This window comes from Taudactylus pleione, unplaced genomic scaffold, assembly GCF_031769625.1.
Source record: "Taudactylus pleione unplaced genomic scaffold, aTauple2 ptg000454l, whole genome shotgun sequence".
Classification (NCBI taxonomy): Eukaryota; Metazoa; Chordata; class Amphibia; order Anura; family Myobatrachidae; genus Taudactylus; species Taudactylus pleione.
In genome coordinates this window covers 3633487-3647291 of record NW_028284856.1, presented here as the reverse complement: position 1 = coordinate 3647291, position 13805 = coordinate 3633487, and the positions used below count along the sequence as shown (strand labels likewise).

General features: G+C 36.9%; 12 non-coding genes across 12 annotated transcripts; all 12 read right to left on the bottom strand.

The window, feature by feature from the left end:
- Positions 1-187: 187 nt before the first annotated feature.
- Positions 188-260, bottom strand: TRNAK-UUU (transfer RNA lysine (anticodon UUU)). The gene has a single exon. It is a non-coding gene; the product is annotated as a tRNA-Lys (tRNA).
- Positions 261-870: 610 nt separating this feature from the next.
- On the bottom strand, positions 871-943 carry TRNAK-UUU (transfer RNA lysine (anticodon UUU)). The gene has a single exon. It is a non-coding gene; the product is annotated as a tRNA-Lys (tRNA).
- Positions 944-2237: 1294 nt separating this feature from the next.
- TRNAK-UUU (transfer RNA lysine (anticodon UUU)) lies at positions 2238-2310 on the bottom strand. Its single transcript has one exon. It is a non-coding gene; the product is annotated as a tRNA-Lys (tRNA).
- Positions 2311-2920: 610 nt separating this feature from the next.
- TRNAK-UUU (transfer RNA lysine (anticodon UUU)) lies at positions 2921-2993 on the bottom strand. The gene has a single exon. It is a non-coding gene; the product is annotated as a tRNA-Lys (tRNA).
- A 945-nt stretch (positions 2994-3938) lies between these two features.
- TRNAK-UUU (transfer RNA lysine (anticodon UUU)) lies at positions 3939-4011 on the bottom strand. The gene has a single exon. It is a non-coding gene; the product is annotated as a tRNA-Lys (tRNA).
- Positions 4012-5989: 1978 nt separating this feature from the next.
- TRNAK-UUU (transfer RNA lysine (anticodon UUU)) lies at positions 5990-6062 on the bottom strand. The gene has a single exon. It is a non-coding gene; the product is annotated as a tRNA-Lys (tRNA).
- A 943-nt stretch (positions 6063-7005) lies between these two features.
- On the bottom strand, positions 7006-7078 carry TRNAK-UUU (transfer RNA lysine (anticodon UUU)). Its single transcript has one exon. It is a non-coding gene; the product is annotated as a tRNA-Lys (tRNA).
- A 1626-nt stretch (positions 7079-8704) lies between these two features.
- Positions 8705-8777, bottom strand: TRNAK-UUU (transfer RNA lysine (anticodon UUU)). The gene has a single exon. It is a non-coding gene; the product is annotated as a tRNA-Lys (tRNA).
- A 610-nt stretch (positions 8778-9387) lies between these two features.
- Positions 9388-9460, bottom strand: TRNAK-UUU (transfer RNA lysine (anticodon UUU)). The gene has a single exon. It is a non-coding gene; the product is annotated as a tRNA-Lys (tRNA).
- A 1294-nt stretch (positions 9461-10754) lies between these two features.
- TRNAK-UUU (transfer RNA lysine (anticodon UUU)) lies at positions 10755-10827 on the bottom strand. Its single transcript has one exon. It is a non-coding gene; the product is annotated as a tRNA-Lys (tRNA).
- A 611-nt stretch (positions 10828-11438) lies between these two features.
- On the bottom strand, positions 11439-11511 carry TRNAK-UUU (transfer RNA lysine (anticodon UUU)). Its single transcript has one exon. It is a non-coding gene; the product is annotated as a tRNA-Lys (tRNA).
- Positions 11512-12454: 943 nt separating this feature from the next.
- Positions 12455-12527, bottom strand: TRNAK-UUU (transfer RNA lysine (anticodon UUU)). The gene has a single exon. It is a non-coding gene; the product is annotated as a tRNA-Lys (tRNA).
- Positions 12528-13805: the final 1278 nt, after the last annotated feature.

Here is a 13805-nt window from a genome sequence, read left to right as displayed (position 1 = left end):
TTACTAAAGTAGCAAAATCTCTCTATCACTAAAAGTATGATATGAATAGCTTGACATTTAGTGTCTATTGGTGAAATACATTTAATTTGCCTCTTGGTTGAAGGTGTACATTCTTAAACAGTTTGTGATTTTCCCACTCTGCACTATGTTCCATTTCACAAAAACGACACATTGCTTAAAAAACACTCGCCCGAACAAGGACTTGAACCCTGGACCCTCAGATTAAAAGTCTGATGCTCTACCGACTGAGCTATCCAGGCTCTTCTGTGATAGGTCGCAAAAATGCAGAAAGTTCGTAATACAAAAAACAAGTCATATCAAATGATGACAACTACTAGTTACTGTGCAATTACTAAAGTTGAAAAATCTCTCTATCACTAAAAGTATTATCTGAATAGCTTGACATTTAGTGTCTATTGATGAAATACATTTAATTTGCCTCTTGGTTGAAGGTGTACATTCTTAAACAGTTTGTGATTTTCCCACTCTGCACTATGTTCCATTTCACAAAAATGACACATTGCTTAAAAGACACTCGCCCGAACAGGGACTTGAACCCTGGACCCTCAGATTAAAGTTCTGATGTTTTACCGACTCCAGGCTCTTCTGGAGTCTGTCGCAAACCTATAGAAAGTTCATAATACTGAAACCAAGTAAATTCAAATGGTGACAACTACTGTGCAATTACTAAAGTAGGAAAATCTCTCTATCACTAAAAGTATGATCTGAATAGCTTGACATTTAGTGTCTATTGATGAAATACATTTAATTTGCCTCTTGGTTGAAGGTGTACATTCTTAAACAGTTTGTGATTTTCCCACTCTGCAATATGTTCCATTTCACAAAATGATACGTTGCTTAAAAGACACTCGCCCGAACAGGGACTTGAACCCTGTACCCTCAGATTAAAAGTCTGATGCTCTACCGACTGAGCTATCCAGGCTCTTCTGTGATAGGTCGCAAAAATGCAGAAAGTTCGTAATACAAAAAACAAGTCATATCAAATGATGACAACTACTAGTTACTGTGCAATTACTAAAGTTGAAAAATCTCTCTATCACTAAAAGTATTATCTGAATAGCTTGACATTTAGTGTCTATTGATGAAATACATTTAATTTGCCTCTTGGTTGAAGGTGTACATTCTTAAACAGTTTGTGATTTTCCCACTCTGCACTATGTTCCATTTCACAAAAATGACACATTGCTTAAAAGACACTCGCCCGAACAGGGACTTGAACCCTGGACCCTCAGATTAAAGTTCTGATGTTTTACCGACTCCAGGCTCTTCTGGAGTTTGTCGCAAACCTATAGAAAGTTCGTAATACTAAAACCAAGTAAATTCAAATGGTGACAACTACTGTGCAATTACTAAAGTAGGAAAATCTCTCTATCACTAAAAGTATGATATGAATAGCTTGACATTTAGTGTCTATTGATGAAATACATTTAATTTGCCTCTTGGTTGAAGGTGTACATTCTTAAACAGTTTGTGATTTTCCCACTCTGCACTATGTTCCATTTCACAAAATGACACATTGCTTAAAAGACACTCGCCCGAACAGACCCTTGAACCCTGGACCCTCAGATTAAAAGTCTGATGCTCTACCGACTGAGCTATCCAGGCTCTTCTGTGATAGGTCGCAAAAATGCAGAAAGTTCGTAATACAAAAAACAAGTCATATCAAATGATGACAACTACTAGTTACTGTGCAATTACTAAAGTTGGAAAATCTCTCTATCACTAAAAGTATTATCTGAATAGCTTGACATTTAGTGTCTATTGATGAAATACATTTAATTTGCCTCTTGGTTGAAGGTGTACATTCTTAAACAGTTTGTGATTTTCCCACTCTGCACTATGTTCCATTTCACAAAAACGACACATTGCTTAAAAGACACTCGCCCGAACAGGGACTTGAATCCTGGACCCTCAGATTAAAGTTCTGATGTTTTACCGACTCCAGGCTCTTCTGGAGTTTGTCGCAAACCTATAGAAAGTTCGTAATACTAAAACCAAGTAAATTCAAATGGTGACAACTACTGTGCAATTACTAAAGTAGCAAAATCTCTCTATCACTAAAAGTATGATATGAATAGCTTGACATTTAGTGTCTATTGGTGAAATACATTTAATTTGCCTCTTGGTTGAAGGTGTACATTCTTAAACAGTTTGTGATTTTCCCACTCTGCACTATGTTCCATTTCACAAAAACGACACATTGCTTAAAAAACACTCGCCCGAACAAGGACTTGAACCCTGGACCCTCAGATTAAAAGTCTGATGCTCTACCGACTGAGCTATCCAGGCTCTTCTGTGATAGGTCGCAAAAATGCAGAAAGTTCGTAATACAAAAAACAAGTCATATCAAATGATGACAACTACTAGTTACTGTGCAATTACTAAAGTTGAAAAATCTCTCTATCACTAAAAGTATTATCTGAATAGCTTGACATTTAGTGTCTATTGATGAAATACATTTAATTTGCCTCTTGGTTGAAGGTGTACATTCTTAAACAGTTTGTGATTTTCCCACTCTGCACTATGTTCCATTTCACAAAAATGACACATTGCTTAAAAGACACTCGCCCGAACAGGGACTTGAACCCTGGACCCTCAGATTAAAGTTCTGATGTTTTACCGACTCCAGGCTCTTCTGGAGTCTGTCGCAAACCTATAGAAAGTTCATAATACTGAAACCAAGTAAATTCAAATGGTGACAACTACTGTGCAATTACTAAAGTAGGAAAATCTCTCTATCACTAAAAGTATGATCTGAATAGCTTGACATTTAGTGTCTATTGATAAAATACATTTAATTTGCCTCTTGGTTGAAGGTGTACATTCTTAAACAGTTTGTGATTTTCCCACTCTGCAATATGTTCCATTTCACAAAATGATACGTTGCTTAAAAGACACTCGCCCGAACAGGGACTTGAACCCTGGACCCTCAGATTAAAAGTCTGATGCTCTACCGACTGAGCTATCCAGGCTCTTCTGTGATAGGTCGCAAAAATGCAGAAAGTTCGTAATACAAAAAACAAGTCATATCAAATGATGACAACTACTAGTTACTGTGCAATTACTAAAGTTGGAAAATCTCTCTATCACTAAAAGTATTATCTGAATAGCTTGACATTTAGTGTCTATTGATGAAATACATTTAATTTGCCTCTTGGTTGAAGGTGTACATTCTTAAACAGTTTGTGATTTTCCCACTCTGCACTGTGTTCCATTTCACAAAAACGACACATTGCTTAAAAGACACTCGCCCGAACAGGGACTTGAACCCTGGACCCTCAGATTAAAGTTCTGATGTTTTACCGACTCCAGGCTCTTCTGGAGTTTGTCGCAAACCTATAGAAAGTTCGTAATACTAAAACCAAGTAAATTCAAATGGTGACAACTACTGTGCAATTACTAAAGTAGCAAAATCTCTCTATCACTAAAAGTATGATCTGAATAGCTTGACATTTAGTGTCTATTGATGAAATACATTTAATTTGCCTCTTGGTTGAAGGTGTACATTCTTAAACAGTTTGTGATTTTCCCACTCTGCACTGTGTTCCATTTCACAAAAACGACACATTGCTTAAAAGACACTCGCCCGAACAGGGACTTGAACCCTGGACCCTCAGATTAAAGTTCTGATGTTTTACCGACTCCAGGCTCTTCTGGAGTTTGTCGCAAACCTATAGAAAGTTCGTAATACTAAAACCAAGTAAATTCAAATGGTGACAATTACTGTGCAATTACTAAAGTAGCAAAATCTCTCTATCACTAAAAGTATGATCTGAATAGCTTGACATTTAGTGTCTATTGATGAAATACATTTAATTTGCCTCTTGGTTGAAGGTGTACATTCTTAAACAGTTTGTGATTTTCCCACTCTGCAATATGTTCCATTTCACAAAATGATACGTTGCTTAAAAGACACTCGCCCGAACAGGGACTTGAACCCTGGACCCTCAGATTAAAAGTCTGATGCTCTACCGACTGAGCTATCCAGGCTCTTCTGTGATAGGTCGCAAAAATGCAGAAAGTTCGTAATACAAAAAACAAGTCATATCAAATGATGACAACTACTAGTTACTGTGCAATTACTAAAGTTGAAAAATCTCTCTATCACTAAAAGTATTATCTGAATAGCTTGACATTTAGTGTCTATTGATGAAATACATTTAATTTGCCTCTTGGTTGAAGGTGTACATTCTTAAACAGTTTGTGATTTTCCCACTCTGCACTATGTTCCATTTCACAAAAATGACACATTGCTTAAAAGACACTCGCCTGAACAGGGACTTGAACCCTGGACCCTCAGATTAAAGTTCTGATGTTTTACCGACTCCAGGCTCTTCTGGAGTTTGTCGCAAACCTATAGAAAGTTCGTAATACTAAAACCAAGTAAATTCAAATGGTGACAACTACTGTGCAATTACTAAAGTAGGAAAATCTCTCTATCACTAAAAGTATGATATGAATAGCTTGACATTTAGTGTCTATTGGTGAAATACATTTAATTTGCCTCTTGGTTGAAGGTGTACATTCTTAAACAGTTTGTGATTTTCCCACTCTGCACTATGTTCCATTTCACAAAATGACACATTGCTTAAAAGACACTCGCCCGAACAGACCCTTGAACCCTGGACCCTCAGATTAAAAGTCTGATGCTCTACCGACTGAGCTATCCAGGCTCTTCTGTGATAGGTCGCAAAAATGCAGAAAGTTCGTAATACAAAAAACAAGTCATATCAAATGATGACAACTACTAGTTACTGTGCAATTACTAAAGTTGGAAAATCTCTCTATCACTAAAAGTATTATCTGAATAGCTTGACATTTAGTGTCTATTGATGAAATACATTTAATTTGCCTCTTGGTTGAAGGTGTACATTCTTAAACAGTTTGTGATTTTCCCACTCTGCACTATGTTCCATTTCACAAAAACGACACATTGCTTAAAAGACACTCGCCCGAACAGGGACTTGAATCCTGGACCCTCAGATTAAAGTTCTGATGTTTTACCGACTCCAGGCTCTTCTGGAGTTTGTCGCAAACCTATAGAAAGTTCGTAATACTAAAACCAAGTAAATTCAAATGGTGACAACTACTGTGCAATTACTAAAGTAGCAAAATCTCTCTATCACTAAAAGTATGATCTGAATAGCTTGACATTTAGTGTCTATTGGTGAAATACATTTAATTTGCCTCTTGGTTGAAGGTGTACATTCTTAAACAGTTTGTGATTTTCCCACTCTGCACTATGTTCCATTTCACAAAAACGACACATTGCTTAAAAAACACTCGCCTGAACAAGGACTTGAACCCTGGAGCCTCAGATTAAAAGTCTGATGCTCTACCGACTGAGCTATCCAGGCTCTTCTGTGATAGGTCGCAAAAATGCAGAAAGTTCGTAATACAAAAAACAAGTCATATCAAATGATGACAACTACTAGTTACTGTGCAATTACTAAAGTTGAAAAATCTCTCTATCACTAAAAGTATTATCTGAATAGCTTGACATTTAGTGTCTATTGATGAAATACATTTAATTTGCCTCTTGGTTGAAGGTGTACATTCTTAAACAGTTTGTGATTTTCCCACTCTGCACTGTGTTCCATTTCACAAAAACGACACATTGCTTAAAAGACACTCGCCCGAACAGGGACTTGAATCCTGGACCCTCAGATTAAAGTTCTGATGTTTTACCGACTCCAGGCTCTTCTGGAGTTTGTCGCAAACCTATAGAAAGTTCGTAATACTAAAACCAAGTAAATTCAAATGGTGACAACTACTGTGCAATTACTAAAGTAGCAAAATCTCTCTATCACTAAAAGTATGATATGAATAGCTTGACATTTAGTGTCTATTGGTGAAATACATTTAATTTGCCTCTTGGTTGAAGGTGTACATTCTTAAACAGTTTGTGATTTTCCCACTCTGCACTATGTTCCATTTCACAAAAATGACACATTGCTTAAAAAACACTCGCCCGAACAGGGACTTGAACCCTGGACCCTCAGATTAAAAGTCTGATGCTCTACCGACTGAGCTATCCAGGCTCTTCTGTGATAGGTCGCAAAAATGCAGAAAGTTCGTAATACAAAAAACAAGTCATATCAAATGATGACAACTACTAGTTACTGTGCAATTACTAAAGTTGAAAAATCTGTCTATCACTAAAAGTATTATCTGAATAGCTTGACATTTAGTGTCTATTGATGAAATACATTTAATTTGCCTCTTGGTTGAAGGTGTACATTCTTAAACAGTTTGTGATTTTCCCACTCTGCACTATGTTCCATTTCACAAAAACGACACATTGCTTAAAAGACACTCGCCCGAACAGGGACTTGAACCCTGGACCCTCAGATTAAAGTTCTGATGTTTTACCGACTCCAGGCTCTTCTGGAGTCTGTCGCAAACCTATAGAAAGTTCATAATACTGAAACCAAGTAAATTCAAATGGTGACAACTACTGTGCAATTACTAAAGTAGGAAAATCTCTCTATCACTAAAAGTATGATCTGAATAGCTTGACATTTAGTGTCTATTGATGAAATACATTTAATTTGCCTCTTGGTTGAAGGTGTACATTCTTAAACAGTTTGTGATTTTCCCACTCTGCAATATGTTCCATTTCACAAAATGATACGTTGCTTAAAAGACACTCGCCCGAACAGGGACTTGAACCCTGTACCCTCAGATTAAAAGTCTGATGCTCTACCGACTGAGCTATCCAGGATCTTCTGTGATAGGTCGCAAAAATGCAGAAAGTTCGTAATACAAAAAACAAGTCATATCAAATGATGACAACTACTAGTTACTGTGCAATTACTAAAGTTGGACAATCTCTCTATCACTAAAAGTATGAACTGAAAAGCTTGACATTTAGTGTCTCTTGATGAAATACATTTAATTTGCATCTTGGTTGAAGGTGTACATTCTTAAACACTCTGCACTATGTTCCATTTCACAAAAACGACACATTGCTTAAAAGACACTCGCCCGAACAGGGACTTGAACCCTGGACCCTCAGATTAAAAGTCTGATGCTCTACCGACTGAGCTATCCAGGCTATTCTGCGATAGGTCGCAAAAATGCAGAAAGTTCGTAATACAAAAAACAAGTCATATCAAATGATGACAACTACTAGTTACTGTGCAATTACTAAAGTTGGAAAATCTCTCTATCACTAAAAGTATTATCTGAATAGCTTGACATTTAGTGTCTATTGATGAAATACATTTAATTTGCCTCTTGGTTGAAGGTGTACATTCTTAAACAGTTTGTGATTTTCCCACTCTGCACTGTGTTCCATTTCACAAAAACGACACATTGCTTAAAAGACACTCGCCCGAACAGGGACTTGAATCCTGGACCCTCAGATTAAAGTTCTGATGTTTTACCGACTCCAGGCTCTTCTGGAGTTTGTCGCAAACCTATAGAAAGTTCGTAATACTAAAACCAAGTAAATTCAAATGGTGACAACTACTGTGCAATTACTAAAGTAGCAAAATCTCTCTATCACTAAAAGTATGATATGAATAGCTTGACATTTAGTGTCTATTGGTGAAATACATTTAATTTGCCTCTTGGTTGAAGGTGTACATTCTTAAACAGTTTGTGATTTTCCCACTCTGCACTATGTTCCATTTCACAAAATGACACATTGCTTAAAAGACACTCGCCTGAACAGACCCTTGAACCCTGGACCCTCAGATTAAAAGTCTGATGCTCTACCGACTGAGCTATCCAGGCTCTTCTGTGATAGGTCGCAAAAATGCAGAAAGTTCGTAATACAAAAAACAAGTCATATCAAATGATGACAACTACTAGTTACTGTGCAATTACTAAAGTTGGAAAATCTCTCTATCACTAAAAGTATTATCTGAATAGCTTGACATTTAGTGTCTATTGATGAAATACATTTAATTTGCCTCTTGGTTGAAGGTGTACATTCTTAAACAGTTTGTGATTTTCCCACTCTGCACTATGTTCCATTTCACAAAAACGACACATTGCTTAAAAGACACTCGCCCGAACAGGGACTTGAACCCTGGACCCTCAGATTAAAGTTCTGATGTTTTACCGACTCCAGGCTCTTCTGGAGTCTGTCGCAAACCTATAGAAAGTTCATAATACTGAAACCAAGTAAATTCAAATGGTGACAACTACTGTGCAATTACTAAAGTAGGAAAATCTCTCTATCACTAAAAGTATGATCTGAATAGCTTGACATTTAGTGTCTATTGATGAAATACATTTAATTTGCCTCTTGGTTGAAGGTGTACATTCTTAAACAGTTTGTGATTTTCCCACTCTGCAATATGTTCCATTTCACAAAATGATACGTTGCTTAAAAGACACTCGCCCGAACAGGGACTTGAACCCTGTACCCTCAGATTAAAAGTCTGATGCTTTACCGACTGAGCTATCCAGGATCTTCTGTGATAGGTCGCAAAAATGCAGAAAGTTCGTAATACAAAAAACAAGTCATATCAAATGATGACAACTACTAGTTACTGTGCAATTACTAAAGTTGGACAATCTCTCTATCACTAAAAGTATGAACTGAAAAGCTTGACATTTAGTGTCTCTTGATGAAATACATTTAATTTGCATCTTGGTTGAAGGTGTACATTCTTAAACACTCTGCACTATGTTCCATTTCACAAAAACGACACATTGCTTAAAAGACACTCGCCCTAACAGGGACTTGAACCCTGGACCCTCAGATTAAAAGTCTGATGCTCTACCGACTGAGCTATCCAGGCTATTCTGTGATAGGTCGCAAAAATGCAGAAAGTTCGTAATACAAAAAACAAGTCATATCAAATGATGACAACTACTAGTTACTGTGCAATTACTAAAGTTGGAAAATCTCTCTATCACTAAAAGTATTATCTGAATAGCTTGACATTTAGTGTCTATTGATGAAATACATTTAATTTGCCTCTTGGTTGAAGGTGTACATTCTTAAACAGTTTGTGATTTTCCCACTCTGCACTGTGTTCCATTTCACAAAAAAGACACATTGCTTAAAAGACACTCGCCCGAACAGGGACTTGAACCCTGGACCCTCAGATTAAAGTTCTGATGTTTTACCGACTCCAGGCTCTTCTGGAGTTTGTCGCAAACCTATAGAAAGTTCGTAATACTAAAACCAAGTAAATTCAAATGGTGACAACTACTGTGCAATTACTAAAGTAGCAAAATCTCTCTATCACTAAAAGTATGATCTGAATAGCTTGACATTTAGTGTCTATTGATGAAATACATTTAATTTGCCTCTTGGTTGAAGGTGTACATTCTTAAACAGTTTGTGATTTTCCCACTCTGCAATATGTTCCATTTCACAAAATGATACGTTGCTTAAAAGACACTCGCCCGAACAGGGACTTGAACCCTGGACCCTCAGATTAAAAGTCTGATGCTCTACCGACTGAGCTATCCAGGCTCTTCTGTGATAGGTCGCAAAAATGCTGAAAGTTCGTAATACAAAAAACAAGTCATATCAAATGATGACAACTACTAGTTACTGTGCAATTACTAAAGTTGAAAAATCTCTCTATCACTAAAAGTATTATCTGAATAGCTTGACATTTAGTGTCTATTGATGAAATACATTTAATTTGCCTCTTGGTTGAAGGTGTACATTCTTAAACAGTTTGTGATTTTCCCACTCTGCACTATGTTCCATTTCACAAAAATGACACATTGCTTAAAAGACACTCGCCCGAACAGGGACTTGAACCCTGGACCCTCAGATTAAAGTTCTGATGTTTTACCGACTCCAGGCTCTTCTGGAGTTTGTCGCAAACCTATAGAAAGTTCGTAATACTAAAACCAAGTAAATTCAAATGGTGACAACTACTGTGCAATTACTAAAGTAGGAAAATCTCTCTATCACTAAAAGTATGATATGAATAGCTTGACATTTAGTGTCTATTGGTGAAATACATTTAATTTGCCTCTTGGTTGAAGGTGTACATTCTTAAACAGTTTGTGATTTTCCCACTCTGCACTATGTTCCATTTCACAAAATGACACATTGCTTAAAAGACACTCGCCCGAACAGACCCTTGAACCCTGGACCCTCAGATTAAAAGTCTGATGCTCTACCGACTGAGCTATCCAGGCTCTTCTGTGATAGGTCGCAAAAATGCAGAAAGTTCGTAATACAAAAAACAAGTCATATCAAATGATGACAACTACTAGTTACTGTGCAATTACTAAAGTTGGAAAATCTCTCTATCACTAAAAGTATTATCTGAATAGCTTGACATTTAGTGTCTATTGATGAAATACATTTAATTTGCCTCTTGGTTGAAGGTGTACATTCTTAAACAGTTTGTGATTTTCCCACTCTGCACTATGTTCCATTTCACAAAAACGACACATTGCTTAAAAGACACTCGCCCGAACAGGGACTTGAATCCTGGACCCTCAGATTAAAGTTCTGATGTTTTACCGACTCCAGGCTCTTCTGGAGTTTGTCGCAAACCTATAGAAAGTTCGTAATACTAAAACCAAGTAAATTCAAATGGTGACAACTACTGTGCAATTACTAAAGTAGCAAAATCTCTCTATCACTAAAAGTATGATATGAATAGCTTGACATTTAGTGTCTATTGGTGAAATACATTTAATTTGCCTCTTGGTTGAAGGTGTACATTCTTAAACAGTTTGTGATTTTCCCACTCTGCACTATGTTCCATTTCACAAAAACGACACATTGCTTAAAAAACACTCGCCTGAACAAGGACTTGAACCCTGGACCCTCAGATTAAAAGTCTGATGCTCTACCGACTGAGCTATACAGGCTCTTCTGTGATAGGTCGCAAAAATGCAGAAAGTTCGTAATACAAAAAACAAGTCATATCAAATGATGACAACTACTAGTTACTGTGCAATTACTAAAGTTGAAAAATCTCTCTATCACTAAAAGTATTATCTGAATAGCTTGACATTTAGTGTCTATTGATGAAATACATTTAATTTGCCTCTTGGTTGAAGGTGTACATTCTTAAACAGTTTGTGATTTTCCCACTCTGCACTGTGTTCCATTTCACAAAAACGACACATTGCTTAAAAGACACTCGCCCGAACAGGGACTTGAATCCTGGACCCTCAGATTAAAGTTCTGATGTTTTACCGACTCCAGGCTCTTCTGGAGTTTGTCGCAAACCTATAGAAAGTTCGTAATACTAAAACCAAGTAAATTCAAATGGTGACAACTACTGTGCAATTACTAAAGTAGCAAAATCTCTCTATCACTAAAAGTATGATATGAATAGCTTGACATTTAGTGTCTATTGGTGAAATACATTTAATTTGCCTCTTGGTTGAAGGTGTACATTCTTAAACAGTTTGTGATTTTCCCACTCTGCACTATGTTCCATTTCACAAAAATGACACATTGCTTAAAAAACACTCGCCCGAACAGGGACTTGAACCCTGGACCCTCAGATTAAAAGTCTGATGCTCTACCGACTGAGCTATCCAGGCTCTTCTGTGATAGGTCGCAAAAATGCAGAAAGTTCGTAATACAAAAAACAAGTCATATCAAATGATGACAACTACTAGTTACTGTGCAATTACTAAAGTTGAAAAATCTCTCTATCACTAAAAGTATTATCTGAATAGCTTGACATTTAGTGTCTATTGATGAAATACATTTAATTTGCCTCTTGGTTGAAGGTGTACATTCTTAAACAGTTTGTGATTTTCCCACTCTGCACTATGTTCCATTTCACAAAAACGACACATTGCTTAAAAGACACTCGCCCGAACAGGGACTTGAACCCTGGACCCTCAGATTAAAGTTCTGATGTTTTACCGACTCCAGGCTCTTCTGGAGTCTGTCGCAAACCTATAGAAAGTTCATAATACTGAAACCAAGTAAATTCAAATGGTGACAACTACTGTGCAATTACTAAAGTAGGAAAATCTCTCTATCACTAAAAGTATGATCTGAATAGCTTGACATTTAGTGTCTATTGATGAAATACATTTAATTTGCCTCTTGGTTGAAGGTGTACATTCTTAAACAGTTTGTGATTTTCCCACTCTGCAATATGTTCCATTTCACAAAATGATACGTTGCTTAAAAGACACTCGCCCGAACAGGGACTTGAACCCTGTACCCTCAGATTAAAAGTCTGATGCTCTACCGACTGAGCTATCCAGGATCTTCTGTGATAGGTCGCAAAAATGCAGAAAGTTCGTAATACAAAAAACAAGTCATATCAAATGATGACAACTACTAGTTACTGTGCAATTACTAAAGTTGGACAATCTCTCTATCACTAAAAGTATGAACTGAAAAGCTTGACATTTAGTGTCTCTTGATGAAATACATTTAATTTGCATCTTGGTTGAAGGTGTACATTCTTAAACACTCTGCACTATGTTCCATTTCACAAAAACGACACATTGCTTAAAAGACACTCGCCCGAACAGGGACTTGAACCCTGGACCCTCAGATTAAAAGTCTGATGCTCTACCGACTGAGCTATCCAGGCTATTCTGTGATAGGTCGCAAAAATGCAGAAAGTTCGTAATACAAAAAACAAGTCATATCAAATGATGACAACTACTAGTTACTGTGCAATTACTAAAGTTGGAAAATCTCTCTATCACTAAAAGTATTATCTGAATAGCTTGACATTTAGTGTCTATTGATGAAATACATTTAATTTGCCTCTTGGTTGAAGGTGTACATTCTTAAACAGTTTGTGATTTTCCCACTCTGCAATGTGTTCCATTTCACAAAAACGACACATTGCTTAAAAGACACTCGCCCGAACAGGGACTTGAATCCTGGACCCTCAGATTAAAGTTCTGATGTTTTACCGACTCCAGGCTCTTCTGGAGTTTGTCGCAAACCTATAGAAAGTTCGTAATACTAAAACCAAGTAAATTCAAATGGTGACAACTACTGTGCAATTACTAAAGTAGCAAAATCTCTCTATCACTAAAAGTATGATATGAATAGCTTGACATTTAGTGTCTATTGGTGAAATACATTTAATTTGCCTCTTGGTTGAAGGTGTACATTCTTAAACAGTTTGTGATTTTCCCACTCTGCACTATGTTCCATTTCACAAAATGACACATTGCTTAAAAGACACTCGCCCGAACAGACCCTTGAACCCTGGACCCTCAGATTAAAAGTCTGATGCTCTACCGACTGAGCTATCCAGGCTCTTCTGTGATAGGTCGCAAAAATGCAGAAAGTTCGTAATACAAAAAACAAGTCATATCAAATGATGACAACTACTAGTTACTGTGCAATTACTAAAGTTGGAAAATCTCTCTATCACTAAAAGTATTATCTGAATAGCTTGACATTTAGTGTCTATTGATGAAATACATTTAATTTGCCTCTTGGTTGAAGGTGTACATTCTTAAACAGTTTGTGATTTTCCCACTCTGCACTATGTTCCATTTCACAAAAACGACACATTGCTTAAAAGACACTCGCCCGAACAGGGACTTGAACCCTGGACCCTCAGATTAAAGTTCTGATGTTTTACCGACTCCAGGCTCTTCTGGAGTCTGTCGCAAACCTATAGAAAGTTCATAATACTGAAACCAAGTAAATTCAAATGGTGACAACTACTGTGCAATTACTAAAGTAGGAAAATCTCTCTATCACTAAAAGTATGATCTGAATAGCTTGACATTTAGTGTCTATTGATGAAATACATTTAATTTGCCTCTTGGTTGAAGGTGTACATTCTTAAACAGTTTGTGATTTTCCCACTCTGCAATATGTTCCATTTCACAAAATGATACGT